We start from the raw sequence: 13,378 nt of genomic DNA, 5'->3' as shown, positions 1-13,378 counted from the left end.
AGGCACTTGAGATACTGAAACAGCCAGATGCCTCCCCTTGGAGGATCAGGGGTGACAGGTGCCACAAAGCAAAGCAGGAAAGGGGAGAGGCAGCTGCTCTGTGTAGGGAGGTCAGGGAAGCCTCTCTGACAAGAGGACACCAGAACAGAGGAAGTGACAGGCAGGAGAGGACCAGAGGGCAAAAAGTGCTATGGTGACCTCCTAGGGACTTGCTGAATGACGAAATATGGGGGTAAGAGCAAGGATGGGGTCAGGATGACTTGGGTGACCAGTCATGACACCAGGACCAACCCTTACAAGTTCTGTGTCAAGTGGTCATCTCCTTTCCCCTTCACAACAAGCCTGTGAGGTAGGAAAGACAAAAAGTTGGTGCAAGACCCACAGGTGGGAGGAGGGCCCCGGTGGTCTGACTCCAGAGCCCAGTTCTCTCCTTGGGGCTATCACAAGAGTTGGGAACGGTTCTCCAGGCCATCTCCCATCGAAGGGCTGAGCCTGCCTCCAAACACACAGCCCAGGGCCCCTCTCCCAGCCCCACTGCATAGGGCATCACATGCAGGCATGGCCCTGACCAGCCCCTGACCTGGGTTAGTGTCCCCACATGGAGATCCACCCATTCAGCAGATGGGGCACTTGAAGCCTGGGAGGTGTGAATTGGCAGATGAAGAGGTAGCCTCCCGGCAGGCTCCTCCCCTCTCCCTGACAGGAGCCACAGGCCTCACAGTTCTGGAGGGAAGGAGGACAGCACAGTCAGCACTTTCCCCTGACTCTTTCAAAACCACTGACAAGAACTGAGGCTTGTGAGACAGCTCAGCCGGTGCAGTTCCCCCTTGCTGGCCCCTCGTGACTCTGCACAAAGCCCGTCTGTGCTTCGGCTCCAGCCCCTGGGGGAGGCGGGGGAGGGAGGGGGGTCTCCTGCAGGCCAATCCTCTCTCCTGAGCCACGGGTGGGTCCCCACTCTGCCCAGCCCAGGACTCGTGCTCCTGGCCCACAGGGCAGACCGTAGCCCTGACAGCAAGGCTGGGCTGTCCAAGGCTTTTGCTGGGTTCAGGCAGTACTTGTGGGAAGAGGGTCCCCTCCACTGTAAACTCTCTTCCTGCAAAGCTCCCTCTTCTATGCTCATCCCCCACCCCCAACCCCCATTCAGCATGGTTTATCACAGAGCAAAGGTGGCGTACATGATCACAACATGGAAAAAGAAAACATCCCCCAAAAATCCAGCCAACAGATAACCCCCATAGCAAATCTCTATTTATTAAGCCCTTCATGTGCCAGGTCCCACGCTGGGCACTTTCCACTCATGGCATCATTTAATCCTCCCAAACACCTGGTGCCCATTTTATAGATGAGGAAATATCAGAAAGGTTCACAGGTGTGATGGAGGCCACCCAGACAGAGTGAGGGGTAAAGCAGGGCTTGAGAATGCTCAGCTCATCTCTCTCTACCCAGCACTTGCCCACCTCTCAGGCCCTCACTCAGCCTCCCGGGGCAGCAGGCCTAAGGACAGCCCTCAGCCTGGCACTTCTGTCTTACCCGTCCCCACGCACTGACACTGCACACATTGTACCAGGCACCCGGGGCTAGCAGGAGGTGTCCCCAAGCCTGGCAGCTTACCCCAGCTACACTGCCAAAACTGGGGCTGCCGCCGGGAGATCACCTGCCTCCTGGCCAGGGCGTTAGTCAGGTGGGCTGCAGGCCAGCCACCCTGGTCTCCCTGCCCCACAGGGACTGGCTTAAGGCTGGCCAGACCACAGCCCTTTGCCCTTGATTTTATCCTCCATAAAGAGTGACAAGGATGGTGGTCTAATGGCTTTTGGCAGCACAAAAGAAAATTCTAAGAGCAACTAAATGATAATTCCCTCTAAACAGTCACCTGCTGTTCATCTGGCCCAAGATTTTCCCCTCCTGGTAACTCCAAGGTGGTTTAACTGTGCTCTCCTAACAAGTCCTAGCACAGGATCTCCTGACACAGGATCACCCAATAAAGGGCTCTTCATAAAGTTCAACCCTGAAGCAGAACACCACCCTCCCCCACCCCTGCCAACCTCTGAAAGAGCTGGAACTCGGTCTGAAAAGCCAATGGTGTTCATTTCAAAATGCACCCATGGGCCCCATGATTCAATCCATAAAACACCTATGGAGTTAAGACGCTGAGCTTAGACAATAAATATATTCTTCAAGTTCTTTTATTGAGTTCAAAGAGAGCTTTTGGAATCAAGAAATGTCTGTTCTTATAATTCTATCATCATTGTTACCACTATTTTTCACTGAGTACGTCCAAGGTACAGAGGGCAATGCCAAGCATTTCACGTGGAATATTTCGGTTAATCTTCATGTCACTATCCCCCTTCTACAGAGGAAGAAACTGAGTTTCAGAGAGTTTCCACAACCTGTCATCTAACATAAGGCACTCCAAAATATACTCAGTAAGATACTAAAGCTCAGGCTTTACTCTTTTTTTAAAACCGAGGAATGAATCAAGTTTATCACCTTTTCTTGAGTTACTTTCTCAGATTAACTCAAAAGTTTTCCATTAATTGTATATGATTTTTTAATTTTCCAAAATAGAAAAGATAAAAGAGATATGTTTATTTAACATTTAAAGGCCTCATTTTAAAATCTTTCCTATGAATGTCTGCCCACTGGTGGTCCTGCGTGTCTCCTACTTAGCTGACTCAAGGTCTAATTATTTGCCAGTCCACTAGGAGCACCCATCAGTGTCTTCTCCCTAGAGTCAGGAGTTTGGGGGAGCTGGGCTGGGCTGGCTTGGGGAAGAGGTCTGGTTGTGGGTAGGAAGGCATGGTTGAAGGTTTGGAGACGGGCTCTGAGGGGTCTGTGACTTGAGGAAAGGGCATGAAACCAGATGTCCTAGAACCTGGGCTTGAGACCCAGTCATGCCATTTGCTGGCACTGCCAGTGTTCCCATTTGCGAAATAGCTCATGCCCCGTGGGCCACATGGGGAGGACAGGAATTATGGGTCTACCAGGGCCTGGCACAAGGCTGCAGAGGGTGGCTGGGTTCTTTGTTCTGTTTCCTAATAAATTACAACTCATTTCCAAGTGCTGCTTCTCTTGGTCTTAAATCACACCTTCCTTAACACCCTCCTGCAAGAAGCAGCTAGATGATAAACGAATCTGGACTGAGGGGCAGGGGTACTGGACTTACCCTCGCCGCACAACAGCCAAGCTACCCTGGTCTGATTGAACCCAAATGCTTTTCTTCATCCTCCCTCCTACTGACCCCTGATTTAGAGAGAGCAAGAAAAAGCCTTGGGCTCCTGCCTATTTGAGGAAGAAAGAGGCAGGGTCAAAGGAAGAAGAAAGTGCAGCTGAACTGGGTAAGAAAGCTCGCTGAGCACCCCCTACCAGGGCCTCCCTGAGGGCTGCTGTCACTACGTAGGCCTGTTACCCACATCGCACCATTACAGCAACTTCTGGATCGCTGTTTGAAATGCTGCACCCCATCACTTCCACCTGAGCTGCTGAACAAAGAGTCCTCACACCTCAGAGGATATGAGGTGTGGTGAGGGGCAAGGCAGGGTGGCCTCACTGACCTTCTCTCCCAGCGACAGGGGAGGCAGGACGAGCACGAGCCCAGGGACTCTCCCTGTCCTACACTTTAGACACCCCTTCCAGGAAGGTGACAAGAGTGAGATTCCTAAACTGTTGGGAAAATGACTCAGAGCTCTGATAATCTGAGGGTCATATTAGCAACTTGCCCCTCCCCATGCTTGAGACATGAAAGCACACAGCAATTCTCTGAGGAAGCCCAATGAGGGGGGAGGGGTCCTGTACCCCCAACCCACCATCACACCCTGCCACTTTTCTCACTAAACCACTGATCTGATCAAACCACTGCCCTGCTCAAAAACCTTCAATGGCTCCCAGTGGGCTAATGAATGAAGGCAGGTCCCTGACACCTCCTCCCTGCCCTCAGCCCCGCTGTCTCCTACATACACCAACTGGACCCCAGGACTCCCATACCCAGACTAGGCCCACAGGGCCCAGGGTGGCCTGTGAAGTCTCCTCACTCTGCCCAGATATCCCCACCCTGCTAGCCACTCCCTCAGGAAGTCAGTCCTCACTCTTTTCTTGCCTTTCTGGAAAATCACCCCTCTGTTCTAATCAAGACCCTATCCTGAGCCTGACATGCTCTCTGCTGACCTTTGTGCCTCTCAAATCCCTGACGAGTGTCCCCTTCCCTGGGTCCTTCCTGGAGACACTGCCTGCAGCCATGTCAATCACATTGAGAGCAGCCAACAAGAATCTGGGTGTCACAACAACCCTATCAGGGAGGTAACATTATCCCCACGGTACAAATGAGGATAGTGAGGCACAGAGAGGTTTTACCTTCTTGCCCAGGGATCACAACCTCACTCTCTGAGATGAGAGGCTGGGAAAGAACTTGCAGGGCAAGAAGATGGGAGGGAAGGATGGGGTAGGAGGCCCTCCCAGAATCCAGAAGACCCAGGCCTGGCTACTATTGGGTCCCTTGCCCACCCACCCAGTGAAGCAAAGCTGCTGCCACTAGAACCCAGGGCGGGTTCTGGGCCCCAGTCCCCTCCAGGCCATCCCTCCCTCTACAGTACCCTTTTCTTCCACTAACTCTCCAAATGTACCCATCCCACCAAGTCCACCTCCCCCAGGAAGCTATTGTTCCATCCTACCTTCCCTCCCTGGCACTTCTGGGCCCACCCATCACCCGTGTTTGTAGTCTCTGATGGAGCAGCATCCTCCCACATCAGCCCTTCCAACCAGGTGTTCTATTGGTCAGTTGGTCATTATTAGGATGTCTTCAAAAAAAAAAATTGTCTATGGTCAAATCAGTTTAGAAAACACCAGTTTCTTTTCTACAGCACTTGTCAAAGCCTTTAATTCTCTTAAATGCATTCTGAATCTCCCATAGGATAGTGGAGTGGATTTTCCAGTTTCTACCCTTGTTTGTTCCCTGAACCCTTGAGGTTTCTCAGAACAGTCTTTGAGAAATGCCACCTCCTCCCACCCCCTCAGGACAGCCTGGCACAGCAGGGAGCACATGGGTAGGAATCAAGAGGGGGAGTGGGGGGGGTTATCCTTTTAGGAGTTGTAAGTGACATTTTGAGAGCTTAGCCTGAAAGCCCCTCTTGGCACTGCCCAGGGCAACAGAACCTCTGCCTTTAGTGTCTGCCCTTCCCACCTTTCTTTGGGTGAGGTGACTGCCTACCCTCCTGCTAGGGTCTAGAGGGACCTCATCTGACCAGTGGTATCAGATACCACCCTTCAGGCTCTGCAAAGCCCAGAGAACAAGGGGTCTTGGGAGATCCCCAAATCAAGCTGGACAGCTCTTCTGGGCAAATTGCTCATTCGACTCCATCATCAGCATGCAAGTTTCAATAGTAAACCAAAATTAAAATGTATTAAGCTGCCATTCTGGGAAGATATAGTGCTCTACTCAACAAACCCTGCAACTCTCCACCCTGCTCCCCAGAGAGGGGACTGAATCCCTCAATTTACAGGAAACTGAGTCCTCAGAGCAGAGCACACACTTGCCTGTAGTGTCTCAGCCAGGGGCAGAGCAGAATGAAGCATCCAGGCCTCCCCACTTCCAGGTGCACTGGGGAGGTGGCCTGAGTGGGATAAGACCCCAACAGCAGCTCATGCAACCATCAGGGCAGTTACAAGGACTCACGCAGGCCAGGCAGGGGTCAGGGATGCTTGCTGGGGGTGAGAGCTCAACAGCTGGGGGAACTTTAGGGGCTTTCAGGGGAAGATGGCATGTCTAAGGCTGGCGTCAGCTGTTTCCCCAATCTCCTTGGCCCAACCCTGGCTGGAGGAAGAGTGCTCACCCCAGATTGGCTAACCACAGGGCCGGGCTTGGCTGTGGGGAAAGATAAGACGCCCTACATGCCATCTCCATGTCACCCTGCCCTGGGGCAGTCACCTAAAACACTTTCTCATGGTTTTGGGAGCTCCTCAAAGTCAGGCACCCTAGAAATCAGGCCTTTCTCCCAGCCTGAGATCCAAGTCCCCAGAAGCACCTCACCCAGCCCCACCCCGCCAACAGAGTAGCCCCTGCATCCCATGCCCTCCACATGCTCCCCTCTGCCCTGCCCCCATACAAGCAGTCTATATGCCTCCCCCAACACAGTTCACAGGAGCCAGGACAGTCCCCTTTATCTGTTTCGGGTCTCACCTGATCTGTGCCCATCCCTGTACCTGCCTGGCCCAAAGTCCCCAGTCTCAACCCTCACTACACAAAGATAACCCATGGGCCAGCAGCATCATACCACCCAGGAGCTTGTTAAAAAACACAGAGTCTCAGGCCCCACCCCAGACCTGCTGAATTGGAACCTGAATTTTAACAAGCTGTCCACATGTATGCTAGAGTTTGGGAAGTAATTTTATGGACCACTGCTCTAATCAACTCCTTGCACCTATGGCCTATAAGCTTCGATGGCTCCCCAGGGCCTAGTGAATCAAGTCTAGACTCAGTGGCTTGACAATCAATGCTCTGACTGACTTGTCCAGGGCTCCCCCTGCACCTCAGGAATGCCATCCCCTCCTGTGTCGGTCAAAGCTACCCAAGACTTCAGGGCGCTCTAAAAGCACCTCCTCCTCCAAGAAGCTGGTCTGAACTGCACCTCATTACATCATATCTGGCATAGCTCATTCTTATTTCCTGGTGAGTGGGGACCCTGTCCTGTGTTCCCAGTGGCCCCAAGCACCAGGGTGGGGCATAGAAGATGCCAGATGCCAACCACAGGTAACAAGGCCCAGTGTCCAGTTGTTGGAAAGTCCACCCTCAGCTCTAACCTGCTGGACTCAGGCTCTGCCACAGCCTTCACCTCAACTCAGCAGACAAGGACTCAAGCAGTGTGGACAAGCCTCCTGCATACTCCAGAGAAGGAGCACTCCTCAGAAACATGGGCCTAGTGAGCTTCCAGCAGCAATGTGCTTGCTCTGGGCCTTAGTTTCCCAAAATGCAGAAGAGAATGCCACTGAGTCTGCCTCCCTCTTTTCCTGGGGGGCTGGGAGGATCTGAGATAGATGAGCAGATCCCCTAAACCCTGGGGTCAGAACTTGCAGCAAACAGACTCCAGCCCTGTGTGGTCAGCAAACCCTTTCTCAGCCTATTAGCCAGGCCCCTGGGAGGCCAAGTCACCTGCCCAGAGGTGTCCTCATGACCAAACAGGAAAGCCTCAAAGGACAAGACTGTCTGTAGGAACTGGCTGGCCCAGTTCCTACAGACGGGCATCCCATGGGGAGTCCTCGCTCTTTATCCTGGGTCTGCAAGAAGGTACTCAAGCATGTAACCTCAAGGAGTTCCTGGCTTCTACAACCTCTGGGGAGCAAAAAAAAAAAAAAGTCTCTCTAATCTCATTTTACAGACAGACAAAAAGGGGTAAGGACAGGGACAATACTGAAGTGGATTAAGCTCTTTTCAGTTCCCATTTCTCTGTTCCCCCAGCTCTGCTCCCACCTTCAGTCCAGCCCTACTCAGACCCCCATCCAGGTTTCCCAAGGCCAAGTCTGAAGCTCCACCTCACAACATCCTAGATGGAATACAAAACAGGCCAGTTTATCTGCAGAGCTCCTACCTCACCTCTCTGGGCTCTCCAGAGGCAGATGAAGAGGGCACTGTGGCAATGCTGAACCCAGAGAAGTGACACTCCAATGGTGGCATCTCAAGCAGGGAGCTGTTTTTGTACGAGAAGTAGTTGTCCTCCCTAGCTCCCGGAAATCACAGTGTGCGTGCCACCCAACTACCTGGCCTGGGCCCAAAGCCCCTCCTGGAAGAAACAGAGAGACTCAGCTGCCCACTCTGAGTGAGGACCCCTTCTACCTTACAGGGTGTGACTTCTTTCCTACTTCCCCAGCCCCAAGGCCAGGCACCTCTGCGGGTCACGAAAAAACATTTGTTAAGAAGACTTCAGCTGGCGCATATCTGAGAGGCATGAAAGAAGTGACAGAGTAGAGTGTCTTAGAGCATTTATTCTGGAGCCAGGCTGCCTAGGTTCAAATCCTTGCTCTGTCACTACCGAGCTGTATGACTGTGCCTCAGTCTTCCAGTCTGTAAAATGGGAATAAGACCTACTTTACAGAGCTGTTAAGAGGATTCAAGGAGGACTTCCCTGGTGGTGCAGTGGTTAAGAATCCGCCTGCCAATTCAGGGGACACGGGTTCAAGCCCTGGTCCAGGAAGATCCCACATGCCGCGGAGCAACTAAGCCTGTGTGCCATAACTACTGAACCTGTGCTCTAGAGCCCACGAGCCACAACTACTGAGCCCATGTGCCACAACTAATGAAGCCCATGCACCTAGAGCCCGTGCTCCGCAACAAGAGAAGCCACTACAATGAAGAGTAGCCCCCGCTCGCTGCAACTAGAAAAAGCCCATGTGCAGCAACAAAGACCCAATGCAGCCAAAAATAAAAAGATAAATAAATTTATTAAAAAGAAAAGAGGATCAAAGGAGCTAATATTTGCAAAGTCTTTAGAACACTGCCTGGCACGCAGTGAGTATACCAGGGCCCTGGCCTAGCCTCTTGGCCTCTGCCTGATTTCTCCCACCCAGGATACCCTCATTTCTTCCATCTATCCTAGCTCAAAGCCTTTCCTAGGCATGCCAGCCCAGCCCTGATCTGAACCCCTATCCCCTAGTTCCAGCGCTCACCTCCCAATGTTACCTTGGTCCATCACCAGTCCCCCTGTCCAGGGCCAAGCTTCCCTCTCCCAGATCTGAGGTCCCTCAGTTCTTAGCCCTCCATTCTGAGAGCACTAGCCAAACAGCTCAATTCTCAGTTGGCTCCTCTGTGCAAAAAGGGGAGCTGTGGGTGGAAAGACAAGGGTCTACAGAGACCCCCAACTCCAGCTTCTTCCTCCCCTTCAACTCCCTGCCCTGAGGGCTAGGCACCCAGCAGCCACCCAAGAGACTGGGTAAAGTAAAGCCCTGGCTGCCCAGGCCATCCCCATCTCACGAGTTAGAAATCACACACAAGCACACAGGCACACACCCCTCTGTTGACCCAGGCTGGATTTCCACCAAAGAGAGCAAAGGAAATCATTTCTCCCCAACCCACAGCAACCCACATCAACTCCACACACCCCCAGATCCACCCAATCTCCCACTAGGCATACAGGCCTGCCTTTGAGCCTTCCCTTTTCCCCACTGACCCCCTCAGATTCTTGCAGTGATTTGCACAACTGCTTTCATGGAAAGAAAATAAAAATCCTTAGGATCACCTGAAGTTTACAAGGGGCTCCTGCACTGCCCTGACCTTTCCACCTGGCTCAATATTTCCTGAGTATCAGCTACATGCCAGGTACTGTGCTAAATGCTCTAGATTCAGCAGTGGGCCATTCAGTCAAGGTTCCAGCCCTTAGAAAGCCAGAAAAAGTAAACAGACAACTGCAACAAATGGTTATGAACTGTGATAAGCACAATGAAGAAAGTAAACCAGGTGCTACGATGAATTACAGGGAATGATGGGCTTCTACCAAGACTGGGAAGGCATATTTAAGCTGAGACCTGAAAAATAAGAAGGAGCATAGCCAGCCCAGTAGAAAACCTTGGAAGAACATTCCAGGCAGAGAAAACAACACAGGCAAAGGACACAGGGCAGGAAAAAGCTTAGGTGTTCAAGGGGCAGAAGTGATTCAGGTGTGACTGTCAGGAAGATGAAAAGGGGACAGTGTTAGGATAAGGCTGGGGGAGGTCAGCAGTGACCAGACCTTGGAAGATCTGAAAGGCCAGGGAAAAGATTTGAAATTTCATTCCAAGTACAACAGGGAGCTATTGAGGGTCTTAGAGCAATGAGACTAAATATTTTTCTAAATTGTTCTTGCTGCTCTGTTAAAATGGATTTGAGGAGGCAATTGCAGACTTAGGGAAAGCAGGCAAAAGCTACTACAATATTCAGGCAAGATATAAAAGGTGGCTTGGCCTGGGGCAGTAGCCTAGGGCAGCAGCAGTGGAGTCAGAGCATGAAGAATAGGCCTGAGATAGATTTGGCAAAAGGAACCAAAAGCACTTGCTGTAGCACTAGATGTGGAGAGGGAGGAAAAGGGAGGAGATGATGCTACCCGGTTTCCTTTCTTTAATGGTGGGTGGGTTACAGGCCCTTTACTGAGATGGGAAGGCCTGCGGAGAGTCATGCTTGGGGAGCACAGTCAGGGTTCTGTTTCACCCATATTAACTTTTTCATACCTATGACACCTTAAGTCATCAGATGGGTGGCTGGATAGAGAGGTTGGGACTGGAGATAAAATTTGCTACTTAAAATCATGAGAATGAAAATGATATACACTTAAGACCTGTGTTTGTAAATAAATGTTTGATTTTAAGAATTATAAGAAAAAATGAGAGCTTGAGGGGTATGTAAATAGAAGGGACTCAGGGGAGAGGAGGGGGCTGAGAACAGAGCCCAGGGATCCTCCAACATTCAGAGTGAGTGAAGGAGTTGTCCTTAAAGACAAGTAAGGAAGGGCTTTGGTGGGGGGAAAGGGGGGTTGGTAAGGAAGAAAACCAGGAGAAGCCAAGAAAGGATATGGGAGAGAATGATCAAGACCAAGGGAGGTCAAGGAAGACCTACTTGTGGGGGAGTGTAAATCAAGGGAGGCCTTTACTTGGTAGTTTCAGTGAATCGGTGGGACCAAAGCCAGGTCAAGTGAGCTGAAGAACCCAGGGACCACAGGTACAGACAGCTCTCTGGAGAAGTTTTGCTGTGAAGGGAAGTGGAGAAGTGTGTCTTTAGCTAGGGGAGAATGAGGGATGAAGGCAAAAAAGGGGGCCATAAAATGGAGGGGAGCAGTGGCAAAGCATGTTCTTACACTGTTGTGAATGATCCAGGGGGAAAGTAGCCACTTTTAATACTGGAGAGAGGGGAAGTAACTTGAAGAATGGGGGACAGGGAGCAGACCATCTTGGAACCCTAGTTAGGCATTAGCCTGTGGCAGGAGCCCAGCTAACAAGAGGAAAGGGGAGGGGGGCAAAGAAGCAAAACGCAGACGTGGGGCCTTCGCTACACACACTTTCAGATGCACACCTACCCATTCCAGTGACCCCCCTAGACACTTGCCGTTTTGCTGCCTGCTCCAAACACGGACAAGTTACCCACCCCCTCCGCGGATTGGCACGGGATGTGCCACCACAGGCAGACTGTTCAACCAACCTGTGGGCACATTTCACCACAGGTGCCAGCCACGGCGCTTCTCTTATCAGGCCATACACCCCTTCCTGGTGCAAGCTCCGAGGGGGACCCCAGGCCCCTCACCGGCTCTACCGGAGCCCCAGCCCCCACCCCTGGGCAGTGGCTTCTCTGAGTCCCTCTCCCAAATTAAGCATTCGACACTCCCTACCCCATTCCGAGCCTGGCTCTCGCCTAGCCCAGCGCAGCCCATTAGCCCCTAGTTGGTTCTTCGGAGAGAGCTGCTCCCCACATTGTCCAGGGGATACCCCGAGGAGACCACCTGGACGCCCTTTGGGAGGGCGGCCCAGCCCCTCCCCGTGTCCCAGCCGTTGCCCCGGCGCCTCCTCTTCCCTCCCCAGTGCCCATGCTCTGGGCGGCCCAAGCCGTCGCGGGGCGTCCGCGCCCGGCTTTGTCTGCGCCCACGGAGCGCGCCCGCCGGGCGCCGCCGGTGCTCCCCAGCTGCACGCAGCCCTAGGGTCCTGCCTGCCTTCCACCCTCCCACAGCCCCCCGCCTCGGGACCACCGCCACCCTGCCTGACCGCCGCCTCCCACGACGCGAGCGAAGGGGCGCGGCGCCCACAGCCCTCGCCGGCCTCCGGGAATACCGGGCACCTTGGCCCTCCCGCCAGAGCGCCGCTCCGGCTGCCGGAGCCCCGGGCCGGCCGAGCCCTCGGGGCCGCGGCGGGCCCCTCACCCTCCCGCGGCGGACGCAGCCCCAGCCTGCGCTCGAGCGGGGCCGGCGACCGGGGATCGGGGAGCCGGGAGCAGGCGCGCGTGGTACCTTTCCCTGCTGAGCCGGGGAAGTGAGTTTGCGACGAGCGGCTCTCCACCTCGGCCTCCTCCGCCTCCCCTTCTCTTCAGCCGCCTGGCTTCCTTCTCCAGCCGCCGCCGGGACCGTAGGGGCCCGAGCCAGCCGCTGCGGCCTGTGTGGGGCCCCGCTCCGCCTAGCGTCCCCGGCCCACCCCTCCCAATCTGTTCAGGCCCGGCCCCCTCTCCGCCTCGGGGCGGGGACGCGCCGAGCTCCTCCCCCGACCCGCCCGCCGTGGGTGGGGAGGCTGGAGGCTGCGTTGGCAGAGAACCTCAGGGACCCACCTTGCGGAGGGACCCGGGCCCAGCGCTCCCCACCTGGGTTCCACGGCCCCCTCCTCAAGCTGGGCGCCGAACGTCCCCACCTGTCCCCAAAAGAAAAGCAGGCAGCCCAGCCTTGCGCGCCCTGTGCTTGGGCGTAACGTGGAGCCGAAGCTGCCTGCCAGGTGACGAGCAGAGCAAGGATGCAGGCCTCAGTTTACCCGCAGAACTCGAAACCCTCCTGTTGAAAGGAATGGGCGCCTCTCTCTCCTCCCGGAGCTGCCTTCACTCCGGCAGACCCTCCACTGGATCTCAGTTGTGGTCAGAGGGCTCGTCCCCAAGGGGCCACCTCCAACCTCATTTTCTCTGCAACACTACCGCCGCACCCAGCCACCACCACCCCGTCCCATACCTCCTCGCATTAATCTCGAACCTTCAACTGCAAGGGGAAAGGGGGCATTCAAATCGCTGGAGCCTGTCCCTTCACAGCCACGACATTGAGCAGAGGTGGCCTCTGTTAGAAATATCTTTCACTGGTACCTACTGCCTCGTCCTGAATTTAATAAAACCCGAAGCAACTGTAAGTATGAGGGTCATTTTTTTCCTTAAAAAAAATCAAAGATTTGGAGGTTATTTGTTTATTCTTTTTCTATTTGAGATTCTGCTCCCCAGTAGTCTTTCATTGTTCTACTTTAAGAGGGGGTAGGGGGCAGTGGTCTCTGACAATTTCATTCTGTTTAACCTGTGAGGATCTCCAGGGCCTCCTGGGGCTGATAGAGATCCAGTCCAACGGGGGCAAGCCTTCTGTGGAAGCTGGGTCCCTGCCTGAACTGTCTTTCAGGCTGAGGAGGGTGCCCCACCTAACCTGGACCCCACAGGGAACCCACCGGGCCCCAGTGCAGAGCATAGGTCCACATGGGTCCAGAGGCCAGGAAGACAGAGGTGTTCCTGCAGAAATGGAGTATGATGCTCCCCTGAAAGAAGGACACTCTTGAGTACAGACTGCAGGCCAGGGACAAGGTGAATTTCAGGTGAGGTTTCTTCTTAGCGCAAAGTCCTTGTCATTGCCCAAGCTATTCCCTCCACCTAGAAGCCTTTCTCCCTGCTCCTAACAAACCCCTGTGTCCCCTTGGAGTTAAATGTCAG

General features: G+C 53.7%; 1 protein-coding gene across 8 annotated transcripts in view; it reads right to left on the bottom strand.

The window, feature by feature from the left end:
* SMOX (spermine oxidase) overlaps window positions 1–12,157 on the bottom strand; it is a 66,772-nt gene extending 54,615 nt beyond the window's left edge. For 4 of the 8 annotated variants that reach the window (XR_007472211.1, XM_049699485.1, XM_004285283.2 and 1 more), the window contains exon 1: window positions 11,946–12,105. The gene's annotated coding sequence lies outside the window, so the exon portion shown is untranslated. Of the gene's footprint in view, window positions 1–10,567; window positions 10,934–11,945 lie in introns of those variants that run through there. The other 4 variants (XR_007472212.1, XR_007472213.1, XM_004285284.3 and 1 more) reach the window with 3 other exon arrangements.
* Between the last annotated feature and the right edge of the window lie 1,221 nt (window positions 12,158–13,378).

The sequence above is a fragment of the Orcinus orca genome, chromosome 16 (genome assembly GCF_937001465.1).
Source record: "Orcinus orca chromosome 16, mOrcOrc1.1, whole genome shotgun sequence".
In the NCBI taxonomy this organism is placed as follows: Eukaryota; Metazoa; Chordata; class Mammalia; order Artiodactyla; family Delphinidae; genus Orcinus; species Orcinus orca.
The sequence above is the reverse complement of the archived record's forward strand: the minus strand, read 5'-3'. Positions and strand labels throughout refer to the sequence as shown.